The following is a 25,945-nucleotide window of genomic DNA, read 5'->3' on the forward strand; positions in this document are numbered from 1 at the left end:
TGCACATATACAGTTTTGAAATGAAATCCCTGTTTTTTGGTTAATGGTCAGAAATGAGGATATGGCAATGTTTTATATGTAGAACTGTTCAGGAAAAAATAAAAATTTTTGTCTGCTGTACGTAAGTCAAAGAAATGGGGAAGAAAGGCAATAAAGGAAATTAAAATTGTTTAGATAGCATAGGATGAGAAGGAGGATGACATTTAGACTGGCAACAGAGAAGATTGTAGCAGGAAGAGAAAGAACAGAAATAAAAAATGAGTGCTGCAGTTCTCTTTGTTTTTTAGATTAAACATTTTATTACAGAGAATTTCAAGCATATACTAAAGTAGAGAGAACACTGCAAAAAACCTATATCTATCCATCATTGGGGCTTCCCAGGTGGCTCAGTGATCAAGAACTCGCCTGCCAATGCAGGAGACGCGAGAGACATGGGTTCCATCCCTGAGTTGGAAAGATCCCTTGGAGAAGGAAATGGCAACCCACTCCAATATTCTTGATTGAGAAATCCCATGGACAGAGGAACCTGGTGGGGAAACAGTCCATGGGGTTGCAGAGTCAGACACAACTGAGTACTCACCCACACATCCATGATCCAGCTTCAACAATCGATTATCAATGCAATGTCAATTTTTTCACATACAAGCAACTCCTATGCCCTGTAATATTTTGAAGCATCTCCCAGACATTATATCATTTTGTTAGTATCTAAGTAGTTCTTTTTAAATTAAAAAAAGAAAACTTTAAATATGTAGTTATGTTTGGATTTGGATAGAGCAGAGTTCAAATTCTATCCTGGGCAACAACAGCTTTGGGACCTTGAGCAAGTCCATTCATTCACTCAATACATATTTATTAAGCATCATCTGGGAATCCAGAAGCAAACAACTACATTCAATAATTTTAGATAGATGGAATGAAAGAAATGAAAAACAAGGCAATGGAACCAAGAATGACTGGGGGTCTGGGAAGCCATTTTCCACTCTACTCTGGCTTCCTGTTCTGTGATGTAGGATCAGACCTGGGTCTCAAATGGGTCTTGAGGGTTTGTCAATATCTGAGAAAGGGGTTAGCAAGGCCTGGTACATGGCAGCTCTCCATAAGTGCAAGACCCAATGATGATCTTCTTGATTGCCATCCAGGGAGACCCTTCCCAAGGAGGGCTGCGATGGTCCATCTGGCTTCATTCTCACTTCAGGAGCATAGAGATACATTGGGCTCATTGCCATGGCTGTGCGTGCCTGCTCAGTTGTGACCCTCAGACTGTAGCCCACCAGGCTCCTCTGTCCATGAGGATTCTCCAGGTAAGAATATTGGAGTGGGTTGCCATTTCCTCCTCCAGGGCATCTTCCCAACCCAGGGATTGAACCTGCATCTCCTGCATTGCAGGCAGATGCTTTACCACTGAGCCACTGGGGAAACCTGACTATAGACTTGTCAGAACTCTGTCACCTCTGATTTTATCCCCCATGAACCACCTTATTCTAGAACGTGGTGAATCTCAGGAGTTGTATCAGAAAAATAAGGTATAGTGGGTCTGTCTCTCTTTCCTTCTCCTCCCTTCCCCAACTTTGTAGGATATAACTGGCTTATAAATCCACCATATTTTAACGTAGAAAAGACTCATTTTTTGCTTGACTGAGTTAATGGAGAAGAGCTGCTTAAAATCTTATATTAAGTTTATAAAAAAAAACTTCTGAGATGAGTTTTACAGTTTACAGTTTGGCAGATACTTAATTCAAATCCAAACAAAGTGCTCCTGGCAGTTTATCAAAAAAAACAAAAAAATTCAGGTTTAAGGAATGGCTATTTTTCAGGAATTTAATGACCTTTTTCATAAAATTTTAGCAGATCAACTTTTATTTATGTTAAACATAGCTTTGATCCAGACTCTATGCAGTGAAACAACAAACAAGGGAAAAAAAATAGAATTCAATGCAGTCATTCACTTCCTTTAGGTTTGCGAGGCCAGAGAGCTGTATTTACACAAATCCTGCCTGTGTAGAGCTGAGTAAACTGGAAGAACGCAGGCTCTCCTTCTGCAGGAAGGATTAAACAGTTTTGGCCATGCCTTGTTGCTTAATCCTAACCTGGAAGAGTAGGAGGGTTGAGGACGGGTGAGCTCTGTGTGCGTGCCGAGTCGTCTCAGTTACACAGCATCAACTGTCCTTTACCTGTGCTGTGCTTAGTGGCTCAGTCATGTCTGACCCTTTGCAACCCCATGGACTGTAGCCCGCCAGGCTCCTCTGTCCACAGGATTCTCCAGGCAAGAATAATGGAGTGGGTTGCCAAGCCCTTCTCCAGGGGATCTTCCCCACCCAGGGACTGAACCTGCATCTCCTATGTCTCCCGCAATGGCAAAAATGTTCTTTACCACTAGCGCGACCTGGGAAACCCCTGGGTGAGCTCCAGGACTAACTTCTCATCCCCCCTGGCCTCCGCATCAGGATGTACATGGAGGTGTTTTAGAAAATATTTATTTATTTATTCTTTTCTGCTGTGCAGTGTCATGGCTGCTGCGTGCGGGCCCTCTCTAGGTGCGGCCAGCGGGGACTCCTCTGTTGAGGCGCTTGGGCTTCAGTAGCTGTAGTGCATGGGCTTAGCTGCCCTGTGGGGTCTTCCCAGGACCAGGGATGGAACCTGCGTCCTCTGCATTGGCAAGTGGTTTCTAACCACTTGGCCACCGGGGAACTCCTACACGGACGGAGGTTTTACGGAGACTTCCTGGCAGACCCTGTCAGCTGACCAAGATCATCTCATCTGCTGGTTCCTGAGACAGTTAGAACTTCTGGCCCAGCCGTGCACAGACCACTTCAGCTGGGGCTTTGCTGCTGCACCTGGTTGCCTTTTCAATCCTTCGCCTTCCACTTCCTAGACTCTAGTCTCCCTGAGGGGCTGTTTGCAACCCTTGTGAGATCTCCATTTCCGCCAGGAGCTTAGTCCCAGTCAAGTCCTTTACTCCCTCCACCCCACAAGCTTCTCCGTCACTTTTGGGGTCCACCTCGGGGAGACAGGGCGCGGCTGACCTATGTCTCCTCTCACCTCATCTCTTCCTCTCCCCTCCGCTAACCTTTCCTCCCCAGAAGGATGGCTGAGTAGTGGGTGGGGGTGGGGGGGTGACCATTCCCAGCCCTTTTGAATGAATCCTCTACAAGACAAACAGCCTTTTCTCTTGCTAATGTTGACCAGCTCTTATATTAAAACTCTGGCCCATTATTATGCTAACAGAGGTTTAGCAAGCCTGATAAGATTGCAGCCTTTTTAACCTAGTTGGTAAGTCCCTGGCCTTTAGGAAGAAGATGGGTAAACACAAAAGAGGGTAAGGAAAGGACGCAAAATTCTGGGAATAAATATTTATAGGTACTCTGCTGTTGACTTAATATTTATAGGTACTCTGCTGTTGACTTACGGTGGGGTGTTTGTTCCTTCTACAGGAGTAGCTTCCATTATAAACCATGTTTTTAATAGTCTTCACCCTTAGATTTTAATCGTCTTGTGATCGCTTTCAAGTTGGAAAAGTCTGGCTCTCCTTGATCCTTTCAGTAATTGCAAGATTCTAGTTGAAATAAAAGGAAGTTTCCTAAGGCTGGAAAGACTAGAGACAAAGGCAGGCCTGGTGTTGGGAGTGCGTGATCAGTCATATCAGTCATGTCCGACTCTTTTTGACCCCATGGACTGTAGCCCCACCAGGTTCCTCTGTCCATAGGATTCTCCAGGCAGGAATACTGGAGTGGGTTGCCATGCCCAACAGAAGGATTGAACTTGTATCTCTTGTCTCCTTCATTGGCAGGCGGGTTCTTAACCCCTAGCGCCACCTAAGTGTTGGATGTTGTTGAGTAGCAATTATAGTAGCAATTACATCAACCTAAGGGTTCCTGGGGATGTGGCCCACACCTTTCCCCTGGGTCTGGGTAGCACAGGACTGAAACCAGTTCCGGGAAAGAATAAACCCAAATTTATATGGAAAGAAAGAAGCAGTTCCTTTATTATAGCCCAACAGTTATGACAAATGAAGAGACATGCAAGAACAGATAATGAAAAATTATGAATTATTGCCATTGTTTCTCATATTCCCAAGACTTTTGAATTAATATAGCAAACCAGTCTGAAGATAAAAAGCCAGAAGCTTTATCAAATACATTATGTCTGGCAGAATGTCTACATTGAACTAACTCAAAAGTCCTAGTGGTAGTTTGGGCTTTGTGTAAGAAGTGGCATGGATTTTTCCAGGAGGTATTGACTTACTCTTCACTTGAAGCCAAACTGTCTATGATGGTTTCATACTTTTCCCATTGGTGTGTCATGTTGATTTCTTCTTTATTTCTGAGTTAGCTTTAACTACCTTCTGGTGGAGCCAGAATGTTCTTTTCCATAGGTCAAGAATACTGACCCAAGGGGAAAAATGAATTTAAGGCCAATCCTTGAGTAAGAGAGTGCCTAGAAAGTAGCATTAAGTGTTTATGCAAAAAACTCAACTTGTGCAAGAGTTAGGTATTATGTAACTTATAAATTTATGCAGTAGGTGAAGAAATGCTTTAACTTTATATTTAAATTGTTTCAAAGGTCAGCTTTAATTCTAGATTATTCTGTGTTTTTGTTGTTGTTGTTATTTAGTTGCTAGGTCATGTCAGACTCTTGTGTGACCCCATGGACTGTAGCCCTCCAGACTCCTCTGACAATGGGATTTCCCTGGCAAGAATGTTGGAGTGGGTTGCCATTTCTTCTCCAGGGGATCTTCTGACTCAGCGGTTGTTTTACAAATAAGAATGGTATTTTCTTTCCCATTGGACTCCCACTGTAGGTGCAAATCACCAAAATAACGTGAATAGATATTTATGTATTTTATGTGACAACAAAATATTAAAACTGTTTGAAATATGGAATTATCCAATTGTTGGAGGATTTAGGAGTTTAATTTAGTAGATAAGGAACTGTTGCCTGCTTTTGAAAAAAAGACTTCCTTCCAGCTATGTTTTTATATATTGATTGCATTTTTAGATGTCCTCATACTCATGTTTGTATTTCTATAGAGATATTAAAACAGAATTTGTTTATAATTATCTACTTTCTAATGGCTGTTAATTATTCTTTATAGCAAAGTTATTTATTAACAATAAACATACCAGAAACATGTAATCATTTCATGTCTTTGAGACCAAGTTAAGGCTAGGTGGAGTTTTTTTTCAAGACCATCTCCTGAGTGAAATAGAGAAAAACAGAAAGACATAATAACTGGCTTAATAAAATTTCCTTCCTTGTATCCAGTATTACAGAGACATACAACAGGTTAATTCAACATACAAGGGAACTTATGGTTCTTAAATACAGAAATTGTTCTATTGCTCATTTCCCCAAAGAGACTTCTGCAGTAAATACTGTGAAATGTCTATTAAAATTAATACACAAAATAGGTATAACCTTTAATAAGTCCTTTCACGCAATGGCATATCCAAAGACCTTTAGTGCCTGTTGCTTACAATTGGACTTGTCACACAAATCAAACTTAAAACCTTATTAAATTGAAATGAAATTGTAACCTCAAAGTAAGTCTATTTCCCCCCTTTTATTTCCTTCCTTCCCCGCACTTAACCTAAAATACCCGTCTTTTCTCCCCTGGTAGTCTTCCCTCTAAAAGGACAGCATCATACCTTTAGCATTCACTAGTTCTCTCACAGTCTTGGAAATAATATGTTAGTTTTGAAAGCGTCCTCCATAATGTGATTAGAAAGTCGTTTATATCTTCCAGGTTTAAATTTGGCTTTAAAAGAATTTAAATGTGCATTTGGGGGTGTTTGCTAGAATGCCACACGTTTTCCACGAACAACACAACGGTTAAATAAACCCTGAATGAATCTAACTTCTTGCAGCAGTTTATAAATAAATGATGTCTACTGTGTACTTGCTTTGTCAGTCCTGTCTAGGGGCTCACACACACAGCTCACCGTATAGCCGACATGTACAAAACCGGGTGTGAAACTTACAGCAAGGTCCAGGAAAAGCAGTTAGCTTTCTTACCTCAAGGCATTAGAAAACAGGCCTTTTGCCAGGTTTTTGGACACCTCATTCTTTACGAAGCACTTCCCTCCCGGTTAACTCTGGCTTTCTTCCCTTTTCCTGCCTCCCGGGGCCACTGAGAAAGAAGAAGGGACCCCCGCCCCCAGCTTGCAGTAGGAAGGTGAGCTGTCACTCACTGGTAGGCATTAGAACGGCAGAAACGTCACCTGTGGTCTGTTTGGGTTGTAAACATGATTAAGCTGCTATCCAGAAAGTTATGTTGAGTTGCCGAAGTTCCCCGAAGATGTCTACCAGGCTGGCTGCATTGACATCTTGCAAGAGGCAGGTTGGGACTTGTGTGGAGGCTTCCCAAGCTATTTATGAGCCCAGCAGCTTGCTGTGAAAAGCTGTCATTTTTCCCCTGGGTGTGTCGAACCAGTTTCTCTGGCAGGCAAGCCAGAAGGCTGAGGCTTATCCAAAAGGAGGGGCTGCTGACGGGGGCTGCAGGGAAAGTCAGCAATATGTATCGCTCGTTTAAACTTCAGGTGTAAAGAGAAGTGAGGATGAAAAAAGGAAGAAAAAGCAAAAAGCCGTTTTACAAAATTCTCTCAATTGTCTGTGGTTCCAAAGAGTGAAACCATTTCGTCTCTCTGTTCAATGGGGGTGAAGGGAAGTGTAGGGGCTAGCTCTGCCTAAAATGCACAGGGTTCATCCACTGCTTCTTGCCGGCTGGAGGCTGGCCTGAGCTTGAGACCCCACTCTTGGTAAAGATAGTAAGGACTGGTGTTCCTTGATTGACTTTCATGCTTCTAGGTTAAATCTCTTTAGAAAGATCTCTCAACATTATCAAACAGAATAGAAATGTCCTTTCCTAGTTTTGGAAAGTATCTGTATCAGCATCTAAAATAACCCCAGTTGAGTTTTTGAGGTGCTGTATAGTAGAACTTCGGGCTTCCCACGTGACACTAGTAATAACACACCTGCCAAGGCAGGAGACACAAGAGGTTCTGGTTCGATCCCTGGGTCGAGGAGATCCTCTGGAGAAGGAAATTGCAACCCCCTCCAGTATTCTTGCCTGGAGAATCCCATGGAGAGAGGAGCCTGGTGGGCTACAGTCCATGGGGTCACAAAGAGTCGGACAAGACTGAAGTGACTTAGCATGGCATGGCAGAGTAGAACTTTGGTACCTGTCCAGATGCAAATACCTGTGGCTGTCATCACAAGGTGAAAAAAAAAAAAGTAAATAAAATAGAAAAAAAAGAAAAAGATAAACTTCTTTCTTTGTTTCCTGCAAAGTAGAGGCAGTCAGACTTCTTTAGCAGGCCTGCCTGCACAAATGCAAATGTGGAGACAACTTTTCATAATGTATAAAGGCAAAGTCGGCCAGGCATTGATCATGAAATGAACTTGCAAATGACTGTGCATGCTGGTATAAATCAGTGCCACCCAGCAAAACAGAGGAGCCACATCAGGGCTGGGTTGCTGCTTTTCTTGAATTCTTTCTAAATATATCTGTTTTTTTAAAAAAATGATTCTGACTGTCAGCTGGGATTATTAGACTGCATAATGATATTTTTTATGTCCAAACATATGAATAAAATTACTTGTACATTATGGTTATACATGCTTTCTGAAAGTGAATTAACATAGAAATAAATCTGTGATGTCAAGAATATACATTAACCCGTTTTGGGCCTCATAAATATGTAAAGACAGCACCTAGCTCTTTGCCTCTCTCTGGTGGTAAGATATCTTATGCTGAATCTAGAACTGGGCAGTTTGTGTATCAGCATATTCAATTATATTTACTCAATACAATTTAACAATGATTTTAAAAATATGTGTTTGGTGTTGTACCTGGTGGCCTCAGGAATGTAATAAAAGGCTTTCATGCAGTCTTTCTTAAAAAAAAATTGTTTTTAAAATAGTTTTTAAAGGTTTATTTTTTGTTTTATTTGGGTTGGATCTTAGCTGGTGCTCATGGGCTCCAGTTGTGGTGTGTGGGCTCAGTGGCCCCACGATATGTGGGATCTTAGTTCCCTGACCAGGGATTGAACGCGCATCCCTTGCATTGGAAGGTGGACCCGTAACCACAGGACCACCAGGGAAGTCCCTAATGCAGTCTTATCTTTATAAATCTTATAATCTTGCCTCAGATTGACTTATCATTAGTGCCTGGGTTATTCCATCAGAGTCTGTGTGTGTGTGTGTGTGTGTGTGTGTGAGAAGTCTCTTCAGTCATGTCTGACTCTTTGAGACCTTATGGACTGTAGTGTGTATGTGTGTGCGTGCGCGCGCGCATGTGCACGCTATGTCCCTTCAGTCATGTCCAACTCTTTGCGACCCTATGGACTATAGCCCACCAGGTTCCTCCGTCCACGGGATTCTCCAGACAAGAGTACTGCAGTGGGTTGCCATTTCCTTCTCCAGGGGATCTTCCTGACCCAGGGATCGAACCTGCATCTCTTAATGTCTCCTGTGTTGGCAGGCAGGTTCTTTACCACTAGCGCCACCTGAGAAGCCTGCCTCTGTCTTTATTCTCTTTGCAAATTGTTCCTCACACCTCTTTCTGGAGACACCCGTCTCAGTCTTTCCCCTCTTCCCAGTGGCACACAGACTCCCCCGCCCCGCCCTCTCCGCGGGGGTCCAGTGCCCAGGCCCCACGCATGGGTCTCCGCTGCCTGCAGTGGCTCTCCACTCTCCAGCAGCCTCCTTGCTCCTCAAGGAGTCTGCTCAGGCTCCCTGTGTTTTGTGAACAAGACTTTCCCTGCTGTCTGCTCTCCTGGGGGCTCAGCCTTCTGTGTCCTCCTCCTCTTGCAGGATGCCCTCTCGCAGAGCCCTTAACAGGCTCCTTTAGCATCTTTTGTGGCCTTGCCAGCATCCTTGACTAGCTGGAGAGCACTCGGTGGGCGGGGTGTTTGTCTTACCCATCTTTGCCCGACCTGCGCGTGGCCCGTCTGGTGGACCTCCACGGAATGTTTGCCGAATGCCTAGTCCTTTCATAACCTGAGCAGTGGTTGTCAAGCACCGCTAGATCTACCAAGAGTGTCCTCCCACCCTTATGGCTGCCAGTATCCTTGTGGACCAAGTACTTCCAGAGTGCTTCTCCCTTCATCACCCGCGACTCTTGTCCCTGTCTCTTCCCGCCTCCTTTATCTCTGTCTACTGACTGCTTTACGCAGACTCAGAGAGTACAAGTCACACGAAGCAAACACTTCTTTTCTGGCTTAGACATCGAAGATGGCTTCCATCACCCTTAGAATAAAATACTGCCTTACCGTGGCTTGCAAGGGTTAGGGTCTTGCCTGGTCCGCCTCCCCAACCTCTGGTACTGGCAAGCCAGGAAGAGGGCCCTTGCCCGAACCAACCCTGCTGGCACCTTGAGCTCCAACTTCCAGCCTGCAGAACTCTGAGAGAGTAAATGTCTGTAGTTTAAGCCCCCAGTTGGTGTTTTGTTATAGACTGAGGGAGCTGCCTGAGTGTGGCTACAGAACTTCAGCCGGTCCTGGTTTCTATGGTGATTTTGGTGTCTAACACTGATCTGGGATCTTCCCGTCCAGCTTCAAGCTTACATGCATTCTCTAGCCTCTTTTCTTTTTCCTGCTTATGCACCCTCCGACATACACAATTCCCTTGGCACACACAGCATTCAAGGAAAGTTCTGAGCTCCTGGCCAATCTAAACCCTACTGTGACTTTAAGTGGGTCTTTTAAATAACTTTTGAAAGGAAGAATTCAACAAGACCTCAAGTTGAAGAAAGGGTCTCTAGGTCTATTTTTGGACCAATCTTCCCATCTTTCAAATGCTGTAATCTGCCAAGGAAGCGTAATGTAACGACCTGGATGCATTAGTAGCAAGAATATTGTCACATTCCCCAGCTCTGTGTACACAAACAGGGCGTTAACTTGACTGTGAGTAATGCTAAGAACTATGTAAATAAATTCCCATTTACAGTAGCTTGTTTTTCCTTTTCACTCCAATTTTTGAAATTCATTCAGTAACTTTTTTTTTTTTAAGGTGTATTTAAATACCTGTAGCCTCTTTCAAGCCATTAAAAATGAAGTAAAATTCAAGGGCCACATTATCTGGTGGCCACTGCGCTTAGGTAGCTTTTCTGCTGTTAATGCCATTCAGCAAAATAACCACAGAATCAGCAAAACTGCTAATAACACGTTCTTCAAACTTAATACAGCATAATGGAGCCTCTAAGAGCCAATCCCTTTGGGAAAAACAGCGAAGTAAATGGTCCCCCACTGATTTCATGAGTAGTCCTATGGAGTCTGGGGAGGATTAAAGGTGATTCTTGGAGTGAACATATTATTGAAAGGCTCTGGTGTTTTAAACAGTTGGAACAGGTTAAAGAAACAAGGCCCTCCCCTCCTCCCCAAACTTCTCCAAACCAAAACCAACCCAGACCACGGGTGGGCACAGTAAGCCAAGCTTTTCTGTTTTCCAGGGTCAGAGAACACCTGTCCACCCTGGGGACCCGGCATCATTTACTTCCGGGCAGGCTCACCAGGTGCCCAGATGTCTTTGATGAGATGTTTGTCAGACAGGTTTTGCCTTGTCATGATTCTCGTCCTGTCCTGAATTCCTTTGGTAAACATTTGTTGAAGGCCCTCCACATGCCAGGGCTTCCCAGGTGGCATTAACGAATCCACCTGCCAACGCAGCAGATGTAAGAGACACGGGTTCAATCCCTGGGTCCAGATGATTCCCCTGGAGGAGGGTGTGGCAACCCACTCCAGTATTCTTGCCCGGAGAATCCCGTGGACAGAGGAGCCTGGCGGGCCACTGTCCGTGGGGTCGCAAAGAGTTGGACATGACTGAGCGACAGAGCACACACTCCACCTGCCAGGCATCATGCCACTCTGCAAACTTCTCAAAGGAGGCTCTGCAAACCTCTGTGAGAGGCCGCTTTTGAAGTAAGAGAGACAAAGGTGCAGAGGATGAGAAGCTGGTGTGCCCAGTGTTCAACCACTTTTGATGGTTTTAAAGAAACGGAAGAATTTTCAGGCTTCAATTCCTTAAATATTTGCTGAAGGTCTGACAGCTGTCTATGTGTGCTGCTAAATGCCTACACTATCTGAGAACACTGGTTGCTTTTGGGGAGAAGAACTGGTTTTGCTTTTCTATAGCACCTATCACTCTCAGAAATTATCTCATGTATTTTTTTTGCTGACTTATTTATTGTCTGTTTCTCCCACTATCAAGCAAATGCTTCCAACAGCTGTATCTCCAGTAACTAAAATAGTGCTTGGTATGTTTTGGATTCTTAAAAGTTTCTGCTTTTCCTTTTAAGTGAAAATGAGCTTAGCATTCAGAGATGGCAGTGAGACTTACTTTTACCCATTTGCCATTTTTTTATGGCTCAAATATTTAATTTTTTACTATGAAAAATTCAAATACATGCACATGTAAATAAACGTCCATGTATTCATCATCCCAGACTAATGATCACCTCACGGGCAATTTGTTTCATATATGTCTCCCCTCCCATCCTTCTGCTCTAGGTTATTTTGAAATAAATCCTAGACATCATTATATTTTTAAACATTTCAACATGTAAACCATAACACATTCCATACCTCAACAAATAAACAATAATTTGTTAATATAAAATATCCAGTGTTCACATCTCCCTAATCAGTGTCATTATTTTTTTGTTACAGGTTGTTTGAATTTATTTAACAGTGTGCATATCTTTTTATACAATCAATTATAGTTGCTAGTTGTTCACAGTCTAGTAGAGGATATGGCTTCACCTCTCTGTCCATCCTTCCTTCCATCCATCCTTTCATCCATCCCACTCAGTAAATACATAATAGTGTTAGTCACTCAGTCGTGTCCAACTCTTTGTGACCCCATGGACTATAGCCAACCAGACTCCTCTGTCCATGGGATATCCCAGGAAAGAATACTGTAGTGGGTTGCCGTTTCCTTCTCCAAAGTAAATACATATTAAGTGACTATTATGTGCCAAACACTGTTCCAGATGCCCAGGATGCATTTGTGAACAAAAAGAAAAACAAAATTCCTGCCCTCCTAAAGCTTTTACTATAGCTGAGGGAGGCTAGTTTCAGGGATTTTCCTGGTGGGCCAGTGGCTCAGACTCCATGCTCCCAATGTAGGCGCCCCAGGTTTGATCCCTGGTCCAATCGCATATACAGTAACCAAGAGTTCAAATGCTGAAACTAAAAAAATGATCCTGCCTTCCAGGTTGAATATCTTGTATGGTGCAATTGAATAAACAAGTAAATATTAAAAGAAAACCCTAAACACCTGTACATAAAAAGTTGATCACAATACAATGTAACATGAATTATAATAGAAGGGAAAATGTCTTCATTAGATTGACATAAGAGATTCAAATTATGTAGGCTCTTATTGTGGCATTTAAAATTTGCAACATTTCGTATTCTGATAAAACTCTGTAGACAGAGAATATTGAATCTTTCTATAAAGAGTAAGTAAACTAAGGCCGCATTCTAATAAAACCTTCTTTGCAACTGTGTTGGCTGGGCTGTGTTATTATATATCAAGTCATGATAACTGAGGGCCGGAACATTATTTGTTTGGGTTTGGAAGATCAGACTTGGTTGTTTATGTTACAGAGCTGGGACCAGTCTGACACCAGGTTCTGGCATAGGGTCTGCAAATAGTGGACCGGAGTTTCTGTGAACCAGGCCAGTGGGTATAAACTAATGCTCCTCTAGCAGGTCTCCTTAGAGTGAACCTTTTGTTAGAACACAGACAACATCAGTGAAGGTGCCATCCCTAAATCAAAAAGTATCAGTTTAGGAAAAGCAGAGTTATTGGTAGGCTCTACTAAAACCCATGGGATAACAGACTGGTTCCAAATAGGAAAAGGAGTACGTCAAGGCTGTATATTGTCACCCTGCTTATTTAACTTATATGCTGAGTACATCATGAGAAACGCTGGGCTGGAGGAAGCACAAGCTGGAATCAAGATTGCCAGGAGAAATATCAATAACCTCAGATATGCAGATGACACTACCTTTATGGCAGAAAGTGGAGAAGAACTAAAGAGCCTCTTGGTGAAAGTGAAAGAGGAGAGTGAAAAAGTTGGCTTAAAGCTCAACATTCAGGAAACTAAGATCATGGCATCCAGTCCCATCACTTCTGGCAAATAGATGGGGAAACAGTGGAAACAGTGTCAGACTTTATTTTTGGGGTCCAAAATCACTGCAGATGGTGATTGCAGCCATGAAATTAAAAGATGCTTGCTCCTTGGAAGAAAAGCTATGATCAACCTAGACAGCATATTAAAAAGCAGAGACATTACTTTGTCAACAAAGATCCGTCTAGTCAAGGCTATGGTTTTTCCAGTAGTCATGTACAGATGTGAGAGTTGGACTATAAAGAAAACTGAGCACCGAAGAATTGATGCTTTTGCACTGTGGTGTTGGAGAAGACTCTTGAGAGTCCCTTGGACTGCAAGGAAATCCAACCAGTCCATTCTGAGGGAAATGGGTTCTGGGTGTTCATTGGAAGGACTGATGTTAAAGCTGAAACTCCAGTATTTTGGCCACCTCATGCGAAGAGCTGACTCATTTGAAAAGACCCTGATGTTGGGGAAGATCGAAGGCAGGAGGAGAAGGGGACGACAGAGGATGAGATGGTTAGATGGCATCACCAGCTCGATTGACATGAGTTTGGGTAAACTCCGGGAGTTGGTGATGGACAGGGAGGCCTGGCATGCTGCGATTCATGGGGTTGCAAAGAGTCGGACACGACTGAGCGACTGAACTGAACTGATTAAACCCCCAAATATTTTTGATTAGTACTGAACCCCACATTGAAATGCAGCATTTTAACTCCTGAATGGAAATGTCAGCAGCATTTAAAAGCAATGTTAAAATGGAAAAGGGCCAAGATAATGTTTTAAAACTCATTGGATCATCAAGACAGTAGCTCACATTGAGCTTTTTGGTTACAATTGAAATCTGTTTGAAAGGGGATGGGAGGAACTCTTGAAGAGATGCTCTAAAGACTCTGAAGTAGCAGTTCTGCTTTTTATATGGGTCCCTCGGAACTTCTGCCTCTGAATGCTGTTCTTTCCTACACAGCAGTCATTTTGTGACAAGGAGGATGCACCCTCGTTCTTTCAAAGGTTTAGTTGCTCAAAGCATTTCTGAAACACCTCCCTTATGCTTGCTTGCAAAGACAGTTAGCAGTTATGTAAGAAAACAATCCACTCTCTTTTTTTGTTTGTTTGTTTATTGTTAAATGCTTATTTATCTGGCTGCACTGAGTCTTAATTGTGGCAAGTGGGATCTTAGTTCCATGATCAGGGATGGAACCTGGGTCCCCTGCATTGGGAGCTCAGAGTCTCAGCCACTGGACCATCAGGGAAGTCTCTACACTTCTTGTTGAATAATGAACCAATTTCATATTTTAGCCATGACTGGATTGCTAGAGCTCTGAGGGCAGGAATCATAGCTTACACTGTTTTGCTTTTCTACACCATCTAGCACAGAAGTGAGCATGCGACATTATTGGATAGTAGAGGGCTGAGCGCTTGACTTGCAGTAAAGAGACTAGAATTCTAGACCTCTGTCCTGTCTCTGTGCTGTGGAGCCACCTTAGGACACTCCTGTGATGCTTGATGGGCTTCTGGTGTGACTTTGGGTCTTAACTTTCTGGGGAGCCTATTAGTTTCCTAGTGCTGCCAGAACAAACTCCCACAGACTAGGGGACTTACAACAGCAGACATGTATTCTCTCATACATAAGGCCAGAAGTCTGACACGTACAGGGCCGGCCATGCTCCATCTCAAGGCTCTAGGGGAGATTTCTTCCATGCCTTCTGCAGCTTCTGGTGGTTCTGCTATTCCTTGGCTTCCAGTCTCTGCCTCTGTCTTCACATGGTCTTTTCCTCTGCATCTCAAATCTCCTCTCTTTCCTCGCATAACGACACCCAGACATTCGATTTAGGACCGACCCTAAATCCAGGATGTTCTCATATTGAGATCCTTAACTCCTGAGAGTCCCTTGGACTGCAGGGAGACCAAACCAGTCAATCCTAAAGGAAATCAACTCTGAATATTCTTTGGAAGGACTGATGCTGAACATGAAGCTCCAATACTTTGGCCACCTGATGTGAAGAACTGACGCATTGAAAAAGATCCTAATGCTGGGAAAGATTTTCAGGATGATTTCATTTCATCTTGAAAATTAATTTGCTATTCTTAGATGTCAGTAGGTCAATTTTCCAAATGTTTCATGTCTAAAGTGTCTTAGAGTTACCTACTCTCAAGAAAACCTAAGCTTTTAAAAGAATGCTTGGGTGAGAATGAGGTTTGAAATAGTGAAAAAAATTGACATAACATTTATTTCTTGTGTCTTGTTTGGAAAAGAATGCTTGGCCGCCTTTGAGATCAAATGGAATGATCATTTAACTGTGATTCAGTTTCATCTAAGTCTACTTCATTTTTATTTGTGTTAGGACCAATCCTCCTTCTGTACTTGGGGAGGTTCATGCCACTTCCCCCACATATGGAGACCATATTTTCTGAACCCTAAAACTGGAGCATATATATGCCCTGAAGATGTTTTGGCACAAAACATCTGATGTTGGGTCAGAACATAAAAAACCAAGAATGCAATGGGAAATAACTTACATATTTTTCTTAAAGCACACTTTTCTTAAATTGACCCAATAATCCAAGTGTTCTAAGGATGCCTTTCCTCCTCTAAAAATAAATTGACTCAGATGCTCCTTACCGTTAAGCTATTGGATTAACAGGGTGACTTTTACATGAACACCATTCTATTGTGTAACATGATTAGGGTCAAGTGCAAAAAATATTGAGTGGTGTAATGGATATAGGAATGCATGTAGATTCTTTTCTCTTGGATAGTTATTGTTGTGAAAGTGCAGCTCTGATGCAGAAAATTCACCATGTTGGTACAACAGTGCCTGTGGGCAGATGCTCAGCTAGTCTTCCACAGGAGAGATAATTAAGAGACAATGGTATAGAATCACGTGTTGTAGCTCACATGAGTACTCCCAAGTGTTGACCTTGCAGCTTCAAGCAACTTAGAGAATGGTTTGGTTTTCAAAATTACAATTCCTCTCAGGTTCTAGAGGGAGGCACAGATGAGATTCTTCAGACTTTACTCCATCTCAGAAAGGTAAAATGCCTAGTTTGGGGAAAGTTGCCCTGTCCTTGGAGAGGATACTAGAATTTCAGGGGCTTCAAAAGTGCAGAATGTATAGAAGACTCGGAAAAGCTGCCAGAAGGAAGCAGCTTTCTATTTCACGCAAATCTTTACAGTAACAGGAAGGTGGAGAGTGAGTGGGAGAGAAACGAAAGGGGAAAACCACTGACTGGGAGCACAGTTCAGAAAGGTTAGCATAGACATGGCTGCCCCTTCCTGTGTGGTCCTTGTGGTCACATGCTTCTCAATTACATATAACCTTTTAATCAAAATGCTAAGAAGGGGAAGAGTGTGGGTTTGTCAACATTAAAAGTACAGGTAGACTTTGGAGATATTACAGATGTGGGTCCAGACCATCCTAACACAGCAAGTATTGCAATAAAATAAACCCCATGAATTTTTGGTTTTCCAGTGCACCTAAAAGCTATGTTTGGTCTATGCTGTAGCCCAGTAAGTGCACAGCAGCATTATGTCTAAAAAAAAAAAAAGCAATATACTTAACACTAACTAAAACATACTTTAGTGCTAAAAATGCTAATTATCCCCTGAACCTTCGAGTCATAATCTTTTTGCAATAGTAACATCAAAGATCACTGATCACAGATCATCATAACAAATAGAACAATAGTAAAAATTTAAATATTGCTAGAATTACCAAAATATGACATAGAGACAGGGAATGAGCAAATTCTGATGGAAAAATGCTGCTGAGAGACCTGGTGGATGTAGAGTTGCCACAAACCTTCAGTTTTGTAAAAAATGCAATATCTGGGAAGCAGAGTAAAGTGAAGTGCAATAAAACAATGGTGGCGTTAGTGGTAAAGAATCTGCCTGCCAATGCGGGAGACGTGGGTTTGATCCTTGGTTTGGGAAGATTCTCTAGAGTAGTAGCGGCAACCCGCTCTAGTATTCTTAACTGGAAAATTCCACAGACAGTGGAGCCTGGTGGGCTGCGGTCCATGGTGTCGCAAAGAATTGGACATGACTGAGCAACTGAGCAAACGCACACACAAGCCTGTATCCTGCTGTCGACATCAGACGAGAAGAACCCTATTCAAGAGACTTATGGTGATATGGCAACCGTGGGAATCTGCTTGGTTGTACAAACTGGGGTGAGATTGAATAGTATTGAAAGAGACCCAGATCTCAATGAACAGAATAATGTCCTATAAAAAAAATAATCCAGAGAACCAGTACTTTTTGCCCAAGAATATCATCCACCCCCTTCAGCATTGCATTGAATGCAGTCTATGTGTTCGCATGCGTGTGTAGCAATAACTAAACCAGCCTTTCTTCGTGTGAAGATTATTTGGGGATCGGGTAAATGGAAATAAATAATGTCTCATGTGTAGAACCCCCTATGTGTGCTGTCTTTTCAAAATATTGATTTCCTTTTATTCCATTCAAAAAGGAGACCCATGAGGCGCAGAGAGAGGAGGGCGCTGTCTCCGTGTGAATACTAATAGGGGAATCAAGGGAACAGAGGCTCTTCAAGTTTCATCTTTCCGTTTCCTAGAGGCGCAGACTCTGCAACTTGTCACCTTGGTGTATTGAGTGTCTTTTGAAGCACTAGACTCCTCCAGAGAGAATGTCAGCCCCAGCCCTGGGCAGTTTTGACAAACAGAGTATATATTGATACATGATAAAGTATGCTAGAAATCACCCCAGCGCTAAGGGCTACTATAGTTTTAATATCATCATTTGAATTAACAAGCATTCTGTGGAGAAATAATGAGCTTTCATTATTCAGAACATCATCCTTACCCGGGGAACTCAGAAACCATTAGCTCTTGAGAACTTAATGAAAAGATGATAAAGAATGTTTTAGATAAAAGTTTGAACGAGCACACTTGATAACTGAGGTAAAATATTAATGTTTGCTTGGATGATGTATTAGGGTGGCTGAGCTGGGCTCAGTGAAGCCACGGTGCCAAGTGTGTAGTGGGCCTGGGGGGCCGCTGGACCAGCCCAAGGCACGGCGCTGGAGCTGTCTTTCCCAACATCACCACACTGGTTTCTTTTAGACTTACAGACAAGAGGGGATTCTGGTGGTTAGGAAAAAGAAGGAATATAGATAAAGTGTGATCAACAGGTATTGATGGACCGATTCAGAACTGGCTTCTCAAGTACTTTTTTTATTGGAGTAAAATTGCTTTATAATGCTGTGCTAGTTTCTGCTGTACAACAAAGTGAATCAGTTATATGTATACACATATCCCCTCCCTTGTAGACCCCCCCCACGCCCCCTCATCCCACCCCGCTAGGTCATCACGGAGCACCAAGCTGAGCTCCCTGTGCTATACAGCAGCTTCCCACTAGCTATCTATTTTTTCTTTTTAGGTCTCTAATATTTTAATTATAGACAAAATACTTGAGTTTATGTGGTCAGTATTTTGTTTCTCATGTCTTAGTCTGATTAAAAGACTAGGAAATTTTAGGTTAGCCTTTCAGTTCTGCATTTTAAACAAATCTGCATTGGGAAGGGGAAGAAAAAAGAATTGAAAAACAAGCGAAAAAGGGATTATATCTTTAACACTTCAACATCAGTGTGAATGGTCTCTGAACTGGTAGATGAAACTTGATCAATGTACACATGAAATAAGAAGAAAGCTTACAGTTGATCTCTTGGAAAATGCAGAAGGTAGAAGACAAACAAGCGCCATTCACTTGTTTCACTGTACAAAGATCACCCTTGGTAATACTTTAAGCCTTTTTTTTTTTTTTGCAGGGTTTAGATTATTTACATGACAACGACCATGTAGCATATGCAGAATTATGTATGTTGTCATTTTTAGAGAATGTTTCTGGTTATAAAAATAATATAGGATTATCTAAAACTGGAAGGTACTGGAGATTATTAAAACTTTTGTCCATGAAGATCACCCTGGAGAGCTTATTAAAAGCACAGTCTCCTGGACCCCACCTCAGAACTACTGAATAAAATATCCAGCGAAGAGGCAGTCTTGGGGGTAGAACTGTCCAGGTTAGACTCTTTTGGTTTCATCACTTAGCAGTATGTTGCCTTGAGCGTATTTTTTCACCTCTTGAAGCTGCAGTTCTCTCATTTATAAATTAAGGCTAAAAAGAGTACATACTTTAGGGCTGTTATAAGGATTAAATGCATAATGCCCGTGAAACACATAAAATGTTGGTCAGCACATAGCGTGAAATCAAATGTTAGCAATTAATATTATTATTAATATTATTACTATTGTAACCCTTCTTCTCAGTTACAAGCAGCTCTAATGGACCATTAGAATCATGATGTGTCCTTAGTCTTTTTTACCTTGTATTTAAGAGTACAGTTAGGATTGTATCAGTGTGGATAGACTGATTTGCACTCAGTATCCTTTCCAAACTTATTCCAGTGTGTATTCTTGTACATTTCTCCCTTGTGTCTAAGATTCTGAATATAATTAGGGTCCAGAAAGTAGCTGAATTAGATGCACTCACCTAAGATTCTGAGGGCTTCCCAGGTGGCTCAGTGGTAAAGAGCCTGCTTGCCAATGTAGGAGATGTGGGTTTGGTCCCTGGGTTGGGAACATCCTCTGGAAAAGGACATGGCAAACCCCCCAGTATTCTTGCCTGAAGAATCCCATGGACAGAGGAGCCTGGTGAGCCACAGTCCATGGGTTCACAAAGAGTCGGATGTGACTGAGTACACACACACACACAGATATGCAAGATGTTGAAAGTGGAAGTGAGGTAGATGCTGTATTTCTGCAGCTTAATTTTCCTAGTAAGTGCGGATGGGTGGGAAATTGGTTTTTCTGCTAGAGCATCAGCAGGAGTCTTTTATACAGGGTGCTTGGGGCTGGTGCACCGGGATGACCCAGAGGGATGGGATGGGGTGGGAGGTGGGAGGGGAGTTCTGGAAGGGGAAAACATGTACACCCATGGTGGATTCATGTCAATGTATGGCAAAACAAATACAATATTGTAAAGTTGAAAAATAGATAAATAAACTAATTTTAAAAAATATTTGTTTGGCTGCCTCGGGTCTCATTTGCTGCCCAAGGGCTCTTTCATTGCAGCGAGCAGGCTTAGTTGCTCTGTGGCAGGTGGGATATTTGTTCCTGGATCAAGGATCGAACCCATGTCCCCTACATTGCAAGGTGGATTCGTAACCACTGGACTACCAGGAAAGTCCTATAGGAGTCTTAATAGCTGTTGAAATGCAGAGCTGGGGGTGGGTGGAGAGCGGGCCCATTTGCTAGTGGATATCATAACAAGCGTCTTGGCTGGCATGGTGCTGGTGAACTTCAGGAGGCGGTTCCTTCCTCCTTTGGGACCAGCCTTCCTCATCACCGAAGAGGCTCCTTTGGTGGTTGTTTTGTGACTTTGAAAGTTATTCCAGAATTCTAATCCAGAGGCTGTTTCCTCAGGCTTTCCAGCAGCCCAGGAACCCACTTAAAGCTTATAGTAAACTGGCTTCTGCTAAACCAGCCAGACTGGAGTATGTTTTTTGCAAAGGAAACCTTACAATACATTGAATATACTGTTTCAAAATCATAATTTAGTAAAAGTATTCTCGAGTCTTAGAAGGAAGAAGGTAATAGAGAGGAATTTGTGTCACATGAAATACATGATAGGCTAGTTTATTGGTCTTTACCAATCATAAAACCGTGCTTAAGTTTCTCAATAGACATTTTATTTTTTTTCTCTTTATACATTATAAAGATGCAGGGAAAAAAATCAATATTCAAGAAACTTGGTAATGAAAATGGCCTTTGTGTTGGTGTTGGTGGTTCTGCTTTTGTGCAGGGCAAAAAGAGTACTTTTGTATCAGCCATGTGAAAAGTTTGGTCATTGTTAGTAAATGCTGGCACAGGACAGCAATATTTCTTGCTATAAGTGATTATCAAAGAAGTCAAGAATTTAGAGCATGTGGCTTAGAGAGCATTTCTGATGTTGGGAACTTAACAGCTTCAGAAGTAGCAAAGGGAATAGTTGGGTGAAAAACTGCAGAGAAAAGCTCTGTTCTTTGGCTGCAGAAGCAATTCAAAAACAACATTCTTGGGTAATGATTTTTCCTGCGTCTTTAAAATGTATATTGAAAAAGCAAAGTTATAGTTTTGTTTAATTAGCAAAGAACAATAAACTGCCCCATGAAAGAGGTTCTTTCTGTTGCCTTCTGTCATCAAATAAAACTTGGCAGGGATAAATTCAAGGATCATAGGTTGGTTTTTTTGTTTTTGTATCTCTCTCTCTCAAAATTGTGTAAGCAATGTTTAAGCAGAATACAAAATTCTGTAATCTAGCATTTAGGGCAAAAGGGAAGAAATCTTATGACAGTTTGGTTTTTATTCCATTGCAGATGATGTTTCTGCCTTTATATTTTGTCTATACATTTAGAGAATCTAACTAAAAACAAAACAAATGAAAATAGTGAAGGCAGTTGGGAAGACTTGGAGAGGTACATTGCATATTGGGAGATGTAGTCCTTACCAGGTATAGTAGTACATTCTGGGAAACGGAATCATATATTTCTTTGGCCCAGGTAAACTTTGGGGGAGGAGGGGTTAGAATAAAGACAAGATGTATCTTTTTATGAAAATGAGAAAACATAAACATACCAACAAGAGGCTTATGGAAAAATATTGTAAAATTAGGAGGAGGAATATTACTCAGCCATTCAAAAGAATACATTTGAATCAGTTCTATTGAGATGGATGAAACTGGAGCCTATTATACAGAGTGAAGTAAGCCAGAAAGAAAAATACCAATACAGTATACTAATGCATATATATGGAATTTGAAAGATGGTAATGATAACCCTATATGCGAGACAGAATAAGAGACACAGATGCATAGAACAGTCTTATGGACTCTGAGGGAGAAGGTGAGGGTGGGACGTTCTGAGAGAATAGCATCGAAACATGTATATTATCATATGTGAAACAGAACACCATTCCAGGTTCGATGCATGAGACGAATGCTCAGGGCTGGGGCAATGGGATGACCCAGAGGGATGGGATGGGGAGGGAGGTGGGAGAGGGGTTCAGGATGGGGAACACATGTAAACCCATGGCTGATTCATGTCAATGTATGGCAAAAACCACTACAATATTGTAAAGTAATTAGCCCCCAACTAAAATAAATAAATTCATTAAAAAAAAAAAATTAGGGGGAAAATCATCACCTTAAAGTCTCAGAGAAATACAAAGTATTACATACTTCAGTTCAGTCGTTCAGTCATGTCTGACTCGTTGTGACTCCATGACTGCAGCACAACTGGCTTCCCTGTCCATCACCAACTTCCAGAGACTACTCAAACTCATGTCGATTGCATCGGTGATGCCATCCAACTATCTCATCCTCTGTCGTCCCCTTCTCCTCCTGCCTTCAATCTTTCCCAGTATCAGGGTCTTTTCCAATGAGTCAGTTCTTCCCATCAGGTGATCAAGTATTGGAGTTTCAGCTTTAGCATCAGTCCTTCCAATGAATATTCAGGGCTGATTTCCTTTAGGATGGACTGGTTGGATCTCCTTGCAGTCCAAGGGACTCTCAAGAGTCTTCTCCAACACCACAGTTCAAAAGCATCAATTCTTCGGCGCTCAGCTTTCTTTATAGCCCAACTCTTACACCCATACATGACTACTGGAAAAACCATAGCTTTGACTAGATGGATCTTTGTTGGTAAAGTAATGTCTCTGCTTTTCAATATGCTGTCTAGGTTGGTCATAGCTTCTCTTCCAAGGAGCAAGCATCTTTTAATTTCATGGTGGCAATCAGCATCTGCAGTGATTTTGGAGCCCCACCCCCCAAAAAAAAGTCTCTCGCTGTTTCCATTGTTTCCCCATCTATTTGCCATGAAGTAATGAGACCAGATGTCATGATCTTAGTTCTTTGAATGTTGAGTTTTAAGCCAATTTTTTCACTCTCCTTTCACTTTCATCAAGAGGCTCTTTAGTTCTTCACTTTCTGCCATAAGGGTGGTGTCATCTGCTTATCTGAGGTTATCGATATTTCTCCTGGCAATCTTGATTCCAGCTTGTGCTTCATCCAGCTCAGCGTTTCTCATGATGTACTCTGCATATTAGTTAAATAAGCAGGGTGACAATATACAGCCTTGACGTACTCCTTTCCTGATTTGAAACCAATCTGTAGTTCCATGTCCAGTTCTAACTGTTGCTTCTTGATCTGCATACAGATTTCTCAGAAGGCAGGTCAGGTGGTCTGGTATTCCCATCTCTTTATGAATTTCCCACAGCTTGTTGTGACCACACAGTCAAGACTTTGGTGCAGTCAATAAAGCAACAGTAGATACTTCAGGTAACAAGAAAAAAAAATTAGAAATGGCTTGGCATTCTCCATGGATACAAACACTATGGCTAGACCTTACTTCTTGGGTAAGAATATGCAATGGAAGGTCAGGTAGGGCAGTATTGGTCAGATTCCTGAGATGGAACATGTGTAACCTACTGATTGCTTATTCTCAAACTGCTCCATTATCCTCATAGTATGTGCTATTTCCTTCCAGATTCTAGGAATCAAATGTCTAGTGATCTTAGATTTCAACGTTGTTATAGACTAAATTATGTTCCCCAATATTCATATGATGAAAGTCTAACCCTCAGTAGCTCACAATATGACTGGACCTAGGTGTTTTTAAAAAGGTAATTTAGGTTAAATGAAGTTACAGGGGAGGATTGCAATACAGTATGACTAGTATCCGTATAAGAAGAAGAAATCTGGACACACCAAAACTCTAATTGGAAAAGAGACACACACGAATGTTCATAGCTGCACTGTTTGCAGTAACTGAGTCATGGAAGCAACCTAGGTGTCCACTGAAAGACAAATGGGTAAAGAGGATATGGTGTATATATATAATGGGATGTATATACCACATATACAAAATGGAATATTACCTAGTCATAATAGAGAACAAAACATTGCTATTTGCAGCAACATGGATGGACCTGAGAACATTATAATAAGTGAATTAAGTCAGATAAGAACATTATATGATATCACGTATATGTGGAATCTAAAAAAAATGATGCGACTGAATTTATTTATAAAAGAGAAACGTAGTCACAGACATAGAAAACAAACTTTTGGTTACAAAAGGGGAAAGGGATTGGGAGAAGGATAAATTAGGAATAGAGATTAACAGACACTGCTTGCTATAAATTAAATGATAAACAGCAAGGGTTTACTGCATAGTACAGGGAACTATATTCAATATTTTCTAATAACCTATAACCGAAAAGAATTTGAAGCTGTATACCTGAAACTGACACAATATTGTAAGCCGACTATAGTTAAAAAATGGTAAAACAATAGAAATGATTTGTTTTAGAGCACCTTAGTTTGTTCAGGCAGCTGTAACAGAATACCATTGTCTAGGTGGCATAAACAACAGAATTGATTTCTCATGGTTCTGGAAGCTGGGAACTCCACAGTCAAGATGCTGGCATGTTTGATGTCTGGTGAGAGCTGACTTATGGGTCATGGAAAGCTGTCTTCTTACTGTAACTTCATGTGGCAAAGGACAAAGGGAGCTGGCTCTCCAGGGTCTCTTTTAGAAGGGCACTGGTCCCACTCACGAAGGCTCGTCCTCATGACCTATTTACCTCCCAAAGGCCCCACCTCTTAAGACCGTTGCCTCGGGGGTTAGGATTTAACCTGTGAGTTTTGGGAGGACACAAATGTTCAGTTTATAGCAGAGAGGTTCTTTTATAAATTCTAGATATGAAGCCATCGGGTTATATGGGTTTCATCCCAGTCTGCAATATCTCTTTTTACTTGTCTTTGATGCAGAGAATTTTTGTTTTCCTAGTGCTATTTAAGCAGGCTACCAGCAGGGTGCTATAAACTCTGAGCAAAGCCATTTTCTTCACTCAGACAGCTTTTATTTTCTAATATACAAATTGGTAAGTGCCTTTAAAGTGGACTATTTTTTGTCTCAGTTTTCTTAACACTTAGATTAAGGTAAACCCTGGCTAACAATTGTGAAAAGTATAATTTATCTATAAGAAAATTACTTGTAAAGATTATATTTGTATATTTAATATAAAAAATAATTAAAATTTTTTTAAATTTTATATTGGAGTATAGTTGATTTCCCATTGACTCAGTGGTAAAAAGAATCTGCAATGCAGGAGACACAGGAGATGTGAGTTTGATCCCTGGGTCTGGAAGATCCCCTGGAAAAGGAAATGGCAACCCATTCCAGTATTCTTGCCTGGAGAATCCCACGGACAGAGGAAACTCGTGAGTTACAGTACATGGGGTTGCAGAGTCAGACATGACTGAGCAACTAAGCGCGCACACACACAGTTGATGTACAATGTTGTGTTAGTTTCAGGTGTACAATAAAATGATTTAGTTATACATATTCATTTATCTCTTCTTTTTCAGATTTTTATTAATAGCCTTATTGTCCTAGGGGACAACTTCACTTTTTGAGAATTAAATGCTTTTTTTCTCTAGGACCAGGAACACTTGATTTTTCCACATGATGTCAATAATTATCTATTCATTTGTTTAGCTTGTATGTAAATAATACTGAGGATTCATTAGGATCTCAAGCACATTAAGCTTCATGGTATTTTAAAGCAACTCATAATTAATTAGTGAATGTATGTGAACCAGTTGCATTTCATATTTACTTTACATTGAACCCAGTTGCATATTTAGTCTACTTTGTTTCTTTAACATTAGGCTGAATATAAACAGACGTGTATATTTCTATTGTTAAGCTTCCTCGAAGAATATATTTTCAATTAAGTTACCCAAACTGTGATTGTCTGATGGAC

The sequence above is a fragment of the Giraffa tippelskirchi genome, chromosome 8 (assembly GCF_054371585.1).
Source record: "Giraffa tippelskirchi isolate mGirTip1 chromosome 8, T2T-mGirTip1v1.2.pri, whole genome shotgun sequence".
NCBI classification, from domain to species: domain Eukaryota; kingdom Metazoa; phylum Chordata; class Mammalia; order Artiodactyla; family Giraffidae; genus Giraffa; species Giraffa tippelskirchi.